The sequence below is a fragment of the Cynara cardunculus genome (assembly GCF_001531365.2).
Source record: "Cynara cardunculus var. scolymus isolate 2C chromosome LG 14, CcrdV1, whole genome shotgun sequence".
NCBI classification, from domain to species: domain Eukaryota; kingdom Viridiplantae; phylum Streptophyta; class Magnoliopsida; order Asterales; family Asteraceae; genus Cynara; species Cynara cardunculus.
The window spans coordinates 8,219,895-8,229,664 of NC_037541.1; the positions used below are offsets into that span (position 1 = coordinate 8,219,895).

Sequence of the window (9,770 nt, forward strand, 5' to 3'; positions counted from 1 at the left end):
TACAGATTTACATGTGAATCTATGTGTAGGATTCATATATTCACGTATGAACCTTAAACTGATTCAGAATATTGGTTATCAATTTTAGATTAATCAATGTAAAGTTATAATTAGGATTCATATGTGAATCTATGTTAGGATTCACATGTTCATAAATGAAATAGTATACACCTAATTATCAACATCTGATAATGGTTTGTCGTGATCTTTTGTGTTCTGTTACATTTTAAATGACCAATGAAGAACATAGATGTTCATGTTCATATATGAAATTTATACAAATGAAATTTAATTTGATTTATAGATAGTAAAATCTCCAATGATTACAAGGTAAAAATTTGGATAAAAAATCGATATTTTTATCAATATGCAGAAAACAAAAAATTATAGCAAAATAGAAGATAAATTAGGATATTTGATTCTTTCTATAGTTATCTTAATTAGTGGAAAAAAAAAACTTAAAAACAGAAATTTCAAAATTGCTTATCTCATTTGAATTAGCCGTTAATCTAATCTAATAAATATCTGATTTTATTTTGTTGCCTAATCCAAAGTCATGATCATAATAAATGAACATTATCATCTTCCATATATATTTAACTCATAATTCATGAATTATGATAATTGTCCATAAATATCTCAATTTTTTTCTAATATAATGGTTTGTATGGTTTGTAAGAATTCCAGTGAGGAGAGTTAAGATGAAAAGTGTAAGAAAGTATCTCCACCCTTAGATGTTCATTAGGATGAGATGTACTGAGATTTACTAGATCAATCTCCATATGAAACACGATTAATGGGTGAGTTTGAGATTAAATGTGATCAAGGATCCAAATATCTTCGCTTCTCACCTTAACCCTCCTTTTCACGTGATACTTCACACACACACACATACACACACACACACACACACACATATATATATATAGACACACACACACAATAAGAAGATCAAATATTGTAAGAATGTAAGAAGGGAGGGTTAATATGTGAATTATTAAGAGAAATTTGAAAAAAAAATCTATTTGAAAATGCATATGTGAATAGACGTTACATATTTTTTTCCAAAGAAAACTTTTATTGAGCAAAACAAACAAAATACAGGCAAACACCCCTCTCTCCCAAAACTGGGAGGTGTAGAAGAGAAAAAGGGGGGATGACAAGAAAAAGAGGAAACTAGTTAAAAATTACGACAACCGGGAGACTAGAACACGAAACAGACCACACCACCAAATAAGAACTATGGAGAAAGTGCCAAAAGGTTTGGCTTGTCAAGCTACAACACCCATCGAATAGACCCTTTATTTAATCTTCTCGAGGCCCATTGAAAAAAGCAAACTTGCAAATTTGTGAAAAAAAAAGCTCTGATGATGTAGACTTTTTTCGAAAAACAATGTTGAGACGATGATCCCAAATGAGGTAACACATAGCCCAAATGGTCGCTTGCCAAATGTTCTTCAACAAGGAGGAAAAGAAGGGTGCCATCGAGATTTAAGATCTCCTCTGCCATGATTTCGAAGTCGATATCGAGTCCCCCACTATTTGCAAGTCAGCTCCCAAATTGCTCTAATTTTGTTACACCTTGCAAAGCAATGATCCAATATTTCAGATGCCTCCCCGCAACATAGGCACAAGACTGAATGTAAGTCAATGCACTGATTATTCAAGGCCACCTGAATCGAAAGTCTACCATGAAAAAACGTAAAACAAAAATGTTGATCTTCGGGGGAATGAGAGCGTTCAAACGAGTTTCCGGATAAAATCCATCATCTTCCATGCATTTATCTTCAATTATGGTGTTCAATTTCTTTTCATCTTATTGCTCTTGTCAAGCTTATTCACAGTTAGAATATTGATGCTAGTGACGATTTTGACTAAGAACACACCGTTTTCACCCAAAAGTCAATATCATTTGTCCTACAATCAACGAAAGGTTGAAATTTTTATAAAGAAAGGAAAGATTGGTTAGCTCGTCAATTTCCCGCCCCCATGGAGTTCTAGCCCAATTCTAAATAGCTACACAATAAGATGATACTTCCCCAAGTACCCCTTCTATATCTCGAGTTGATGCTCCCTCTCCCTCTCAAACCCCTATCTACCCTATACAAACTACCCATAAAGAGTTTCTTTTTTTTTTTGCAGTTTGAAATCTCCACCACCACTTCCCTAAAAAAGCACATTTCATCGTTGAGAGACTCCCTATGCCTAACCAACCCGATTCAGGAGAAGAAGGAGTCATGCCCCATAATCCAAGCCAATTTTCCCCCTCCTGAGCCTCCCTAAAAGAACTTCATCTCACTCTCTCGAGAATGATTATCACACTCGATGTTCTCATAAAACATCTAACAAAAGTACAACGAAAGGCTTCCAATAATTGATTTAACCAAGATTAATTTGCCATTGAAAGACATAGTTCTAGCTTTCTATATTGTTGGAGGAAATCTAGAAATCGAGAGAAAAGAAGAGTGTATAGAAGACGGATAAAAAAATGAGATCGCATGATAGCTTGCTTTCCTTAAGTGGCATTGTGATCCTATTATGCCCAAGTATCATGAAATTCACTCGAGGATAATCTCAAATTCCTAGTATCGATTTTGGCATAAATCAATCCTATTTAAACACAAGAGAATCATAACCGATAGCATATTAATACCGATAATAATTTCCCATTAAATGAGATTGATTGTTGACCACAAATAGTGGCAGTTAAAAAAAATTATCAGTTACAAACTGATACAAAACGGATGGCCCATGCCATTTACAAGTGTAAAAGTGCACGACCCATGCTAAACAAATAGAAGTATACAGATGAAAAATGAACAACCCGTGCCATTTCCAAGAGGAAAAACGTACGACCCATGAGCAACTTTTCTGTCAATAAACACACGGTCCGTGCCATTTCCAAGAGGAAAAATGCATTGATCGTGCTCAGCATTCTGTTTTCAAGCACGACCCGTGCTCTTTTTATGAACAAAAAGGCATGGACCGTGCACTACCATATGACACTTGCCACTTAGTAACCTGCCAAATATGACCGTCCAATGATCTCGGGTTCTAGTTAACTTGCACGAATATGCACTTTGCACCTCCTACTCGTGTTATAGCTTAGCTATCAACCCCATTTTTATCATGTGAATCCAATTACCTAAAATGAAAGATAATCACTAAAATCACCAACATTCCTCCCCCAATTTAATGCAATCCTTGATTCACAAACAATTACTAATATAGGAAAACAAACTCATGCATAAATGAAAATATTTAGAAGATTGAATTTCCATTTTAATACATTACACATTTCAAATAATAAAGAATCTGGGTGTCCTGTGGATTGAACCTTTCAACCCATTTGAGTACCAGAAAATAACATACATGTGAATTTAAATGACTTTTTAAACTTGGCACTATAACATGACATGTGTCCTTATCCATTCGTGACTGCATACAAGGCCAAGTCTAAGCTTCTTGAAACGGTCACATTTCCCACTTATGTAGGTAGCTCTTTCATCTTGCACCTGGACATGCACTTTTACAAAAGAACTATTAAGACGTGTTGCTTCAACCTCCTTTTGCCTAAAGCCGTGGATTACCAATTGATCTTTGAACTTGTCAATTGATCCTTCAACTTCCATCTTCCTTTTGAAGATTCACTTACATCCCAATGGTTTACAACCCGGTGACAAGTCCGATAATACCCAAGTATTACTACCCACAATGGAATCCATCTCATGTTTATTGTTTCTTTCAGAAAACATCTTGAGACTTCATAGCCTCATCAAATGATTTTGGATCCTCATCAATATTATAACAATATGAGAATTGTGACACAATCTCATCTCTTGATCCATCCACCATGTTTAAATGGAAATCATAATAAAAATATTTTTCAATCATTCCTCTTTTGCTTCTTCGTAGCATCGAAGACTCGGTTGGAGCAATTGTTTGTTCTACAACCTCACTAGTTCCACTAGTACTTGGAACTATGTCATTTGGTGTAGGTATTGAAGATAATTAATCTCATCAAATAATGCATATCTCGATTCTATAACGGTGTGAATTGCTATAGAATCATTAGGTTCAATAACATAGAACCTATAGGCCTTGGAATGCTTGGCATAACCAACAAAAATGCATTCAATACTTTTCTCTCCCAAAGTTTTTCTTTTGGGTTCGGGTAGTCTTACAACCGCCCGACAGCCCCAAACTCGAATATAATTCAAGTTTGGTCTTTTCTTGAACCAAAGTTCATATAGGGTAACCTTGTTCCTTTTATTGGAAACTCGATTTAACAAATAGCAGCTCGTTAACATGGCTTCATTCCAAAATCCATGACTCAATCCTGAGTATGATAACATAGAGTTCAACATTTCTCTGATAACTCTATTTTTCCATTCCGCCACACTATTTTTGTTGGGTGTAAAAGGTGGGGAACCTGACAAGACTAACCCACCATTTTTTCAAAAATACATTTTTAACCCTAAACTATAATTTTTTCTGAAAATAACCAGGGGTTACCCTCTATGCACCGGCCCGTACGTAGAAGGACCAATTTGCAAAAATAAAAAAATTTGACAAGACCTTAGCCTATTCGCCCTTACATAAGGGCCGGTACATAAGGGGCCCACCAGCTTCAATTTTTTTTTTCCTTTTTCTCAATGCAACGTATTTTTTTTATATAATCTTGTTTTTTTGTATATAATTTTATTTTTACAATGTATTAGTTTTAATATAATCTCGTTTTACACTTTGATTCTTTATATAATCTCATTTTTACAATGTATTAATTTTAATATAATCTCGATTTTACACTTTGATTTTTTATATAATCTCATTTTTACAACGTATTAATTTTAATACGATCTCATTTTTATGAAGTGTAAAAATCAAAGTGTAAAAACAGGATCATATTAAAAAACTACATCGTAAAAATGAGATTATACAAAAAATCAAAGTGTAAAAATGAGATTATATTAAAAAAAATACATTGTAAAAATAAGATTATATAAAAAATCAAAGTGTAAAAACGAAATCATATAAAAATTAATACATTTTAAAAATGAGATTATATAAAAAATCAAAGTGTAAAAACGATACATTGTAAAAATAAAATTATATAAAACAACATTATATTAAAAAAATACATTGTATTGGGAAAAAGAAAAAAAAATTAAGCTGGTGGACCTTTTACGCACCAGCCTTTTGCATAAGGGGGGATAGGCTAAGGTCTTGTCAAACTTATTATTTTTGCAAATTGGTCCCTCTATACAGGGCCGTCTCTAGGGGAGGGCGGGTTGGGCACCTGCCCAGGGCCCAAAAAATTTAGGGGCCCAAAAAAAAATTATATGTATTATTAGGTTCAAAAAAATTAATATAAAAGAATTAAAGGGCCCAAATTTTATGAAATAAAGAGGCCCAAAGTTTAAAAAAAAATACAAGGTAAAGAGGCCCAAAAAATAGTCCACCGCCTATAGCCCTATCCATCAATCCATCATTCTCCAATCTTCGGCCGACTGTGTCTGTACGAGAGCGAGAGCGAGAGCGAGAGCGAGAGCGAGACGAGAAGCGAGCGATACCCAATGAACGACGAGCCGAGTCAGCCGACGGTTCATCTACGTGCGATTCCGCCTATTCGATTCTTACAATCCAACGGTAACTCGGCAACGGCAAGGGGCTCAACGGGTGATTTCAGAATGATGATTCCTATGCATCGCTGACTTAAGGTTAGTTAAATTCTAGCTTATATGTATAATGTGCTAATACTAAGTGTTAATTTGTTATGAATTTGGATTCAATGTTTCTCAATTCTCACAGTTTTGTTCTGATTTCGTGTTCAAGTTCATCATCATCCAAGTGGTGGGTTTAGGGCAGCAACAAAAAGGTATATATTTTCTATTTATGTGTACAATTTCTATCAAGTATTCAAGTTCATCATTATTTCTATTTGTTGTTCAATTTTTTGTGTAAAATCTTTAATCTTATCCGGCCATTTAGCCACAATCGATGCTACCATCTAGGGTAAAAAACTAAATATGTAATGGCCTAATGGGTAAAATTAAAGATTTTACAATCCCTTTTGGCTTTTGCTACCATGTAAATGACTCACTGTTTAGATCATTGATTCACTGTTTAGAGCCATGTTATTAACTTCTTGAAACTCTATGTGAAGAGTGAAGTCATACAACAACCTGTATTGTAAATGAAAATACAAATTTGGTGTAATTTATATACATAATAACATAATACATGATTGAATTATTTGCTTACTAATTGCGTTTCAATCTTTTATAAATGGCAGACTACAATTTATTGAAGAAAGAAGTTGACTTCTTCATTCTTCAGTATTCCATATTCAAACTCAGATTCAGCCAACCAGGTGCCTTTGTTCATCTTTATATTGACTTTGTCGAATTGTTGTGAGTGTTAAATATTGATCATGTTGCCTAAAAAGTATAAATACTTATCTGGAAGTGAGAAAAGGAAAAAAAGAAAGTTAGATGAACAATTGAAACAATCACAAAAAGGAGCCATGGATAAGTTTGTAAAGACCGTAGGTTCTTCTAATCAAGAGTTAGATGACTTAGATGTACAAGATGTTGAACATCCAAATATAAATGAAGATAATGAAAAGATTGATGGTGTGAGTGAACATGAGGTCCCCAATAATACTGAAAATTTATCCGTTGATGAACAATCAATTCCATTTTTTGATATTTATGATCCAAGAAATTGAGATAATCTTGATACTAAATCAAGAGACATCCTAGTTGAAAAAGGACCAATTAGAGAATTGGGTATTGTGTTTCCTTTAGATAACATGTCTAGACATTTTTCATATGCTTATTATGATAGAAAGTTAAATAATGGTGAAACTAGTGATCGAAAATGGTTAATTTATTCAAAATATGAGGATAAAGTGTATTGTTTTTGTTGTAAGTTGTTCAAGTCTAAGAATTATAGAAATGCAATAGCTAACGAGGGATTTAGAGATTGGAAGCATCTTGGTGAGAGACTTAAAGAACATGAGAATACTATTGAACATATGAATAACATGTTATATTGGAATGAACTAAGAGTAAGGCTGAACACAAACCAAACAATCAATAAAGACTTGCAACAAGAGATTTTAAAAGAGAAAGAACGTTGGAGGCAAGTTTTAGTAAGAATAATTGCTGTTGTGAAGTGTCTTGCTAAGTATTCTTTGCCTTTTAGAGGATCAAATGAGAAGTTGTATCAACGTAGCAATGGTAATTTTTTGGGGTTAATTGAAATGATTGGAGAATTTGATGTGATAATTCAAGATCATATTAGACGCATTCAAAATCATGAAGTTCATTATCATGATCTTGGCCCTAGAATTCAAAATTAGTTAATTTCTCTTTTGGCTCATAATGTTAAAAGTTCTATCATGAAAATTATTAGAGATGCTAAATATTTTTCTGTAATTCTTGATTGTACACCGGATGTGAGCCATCAAGAGCAAATGAGTTTAATAATACGATGCGTGAATATGTCCGGTGATAAAATAAAAGTAGAAGAATATTTTATAGAGTTTTTAAGGGTTGATGATACATCTGGTTTAGGGTTGTTAAATGGATTGTTAGATGTACTTAAATCTCTCGATCTTAGTGTTGATGATGTGAGGGGTCAAGGTTATGATAATGGTTCTAACATGAAGGGAAAACATCAAGGGGTACAAAATCGATTACTTGAAGTTAATCCAAAAGYGTTATATATGYCATGTGCTTGTCATAGCCTTAATCTTACTCTTAGTGATATGGCTCATTCTTGTGTTAAAGCTGTTTCATTTTTTGGAATTGTTCAACGCATATATACATTATTTGCTAGTTCTACAAAAAAGTGGAAGGTGTTACTTGATAATGTGTCAAACTTAACTGTAAAATCTTTGTGCAACACACGCTGGGAAAGTAGAATAAAAAGTGTTAAGGCAATTAGATTTCAAGCTCCTCAAATAAGATCGGCTTTGCTTGAATTATGTAAATCATGTGATGATGCCAAGACAAAAAGTGAAGCAGAAAGTTTGGTAAGTGCAATTGAAAATTTTGAGTTTTTACTTGGTATGATTGTTTGGTATGATGTTTTATTTGCAATAAACATGGTTAATAAAAAGTTGCAATTAAAATCTATGTGCATTAATGCTACCATGGAACAATTTGAAGGTGTAGTGAAGTATTTTGAAAAGTATAGGAATGAAGGTTTTGCATCAAGTATGGATACTGCTAAAACAATAGCATGTGAAATGAATATAGATCCTACATTTTTAATTAAGCGTCGTGTTATTAGGAAAAAACAATTTGATGAAAATAACAATGAAGAAGAAATGCAAGCATCGGAAAAGGAGGCTTTTAGAGTTAATTATTTTCTAACCATTGTGGACATGACAATTTCTTCATTGAATAATAGATTTGAACAATTAAAGAAATTTGAAAGTATTTTTGGATTCCTATTCGATTCTGATAGACTAAAGTCATTGGATGAAAATGATTGAAGAGATCTTGTGTTCATTTTGGTGATACCTTTTATCATAATACTGTGGCGGATGTGGATGTAAATGATCTTTATTCTGAATTAAAGGTGTTGCAGGTGCCTTTGCCAAATAAATCAATGACGGCAATTGAAATTCTTGAGTTCGTCAAAGTTATAGATTGTTACCTAAATGTTTCGGTTGCTTATCGAATTATGTTGACAGTACCTGTGACTGTAGCATCTGCGGAAAGGAGTTTTTCCAAATTGAAGTTATTGAAGACGTACTTGAGGTCATCAATGTCACAAAAAAGGTTGAATGGATTGGCAATATTGTGCATTGAAAAAGACATGCTTGATAATATTGACTTAGATGCTATTATTGATGATTTTGCATCCAAAAATGCTCGAAGAAGTTGTTTTGTATGAATTAGATGCTATTATTAATGGTTTTGTATCCGAAATACTCGAAGAAGTTGTTTTGTATGAATTAGATGCTATTATTGATGATTTTGTATCCGAAATACTCGAACAAGTTGTTTTGTATGAATTAGATGCTATTATCGATGATTTTGTATCCGAAATACTCGAAGAAGTTGTTTTGTATAGATTATTAGTATTATTGTATGAAAGTTTATTTTTTTAATGATTAAAAATATTTATTTAGGATTTTTTTTGTATATATAGAGGGCCCAAAATTCACAAATCGCCCAGGGCCCAAAAAATGTCAGAAACGGGCCTGCCTCTATACACGGGCCGGTGCGTAGAGAGTAACACGTGGTTATTTTTAGAAAAATTTATAGTTTAGGGTTAAAAATATATTTTTGAAAAAAATGGTGGGTTAGTCCTGTCAGGTTCCTGTATAAGGTGTCATAGTCTCATGAATGATTCATACGGATTAGAAAAAACATGGGGTCGTAATACTCCCCACCACGATCGGTGCGTAAACATTTTATAAAACAATTCATTCATTATTCAACCTCCATTTTATAAATTTTAAATGTGTCCAATGCTTAATGTTGGGTCACCTATTGATTTGGTGATGACCCACTGATCTGTTYCTCTACCTTAGCAACACTTAGTAGTTATTGGTTCTTTGTAAGTTGGTGTCTTGGTACATACTTAAAGCCATTGGCAAAATCGAAGACTAGCCGATGTGAAGACAGAAGGTCACCAATGCGGTGTTGTGGATCAACTRTCTAATATACACACCAAGACTCCGAAGTAGCTGAAATGCATATTGAAAATATTTTGAAGCTACAAGCCGATTAAAGGAAGATCTTCATAGA

General features: G+C 33.4%; 1 pseudogene; it reads left to right on the forward strand.

The window, feature by feature from the left end:
• Positions 1-6,526: 6,526 nt before the first annotated feature.
• On the forward strand, positions 6,527-8,910 carry LOC112526398 (annotated as a pseudogene).
• The last annotated feature ends 860 nt before the right edge of the window (positions 8,911-9,770 follow it).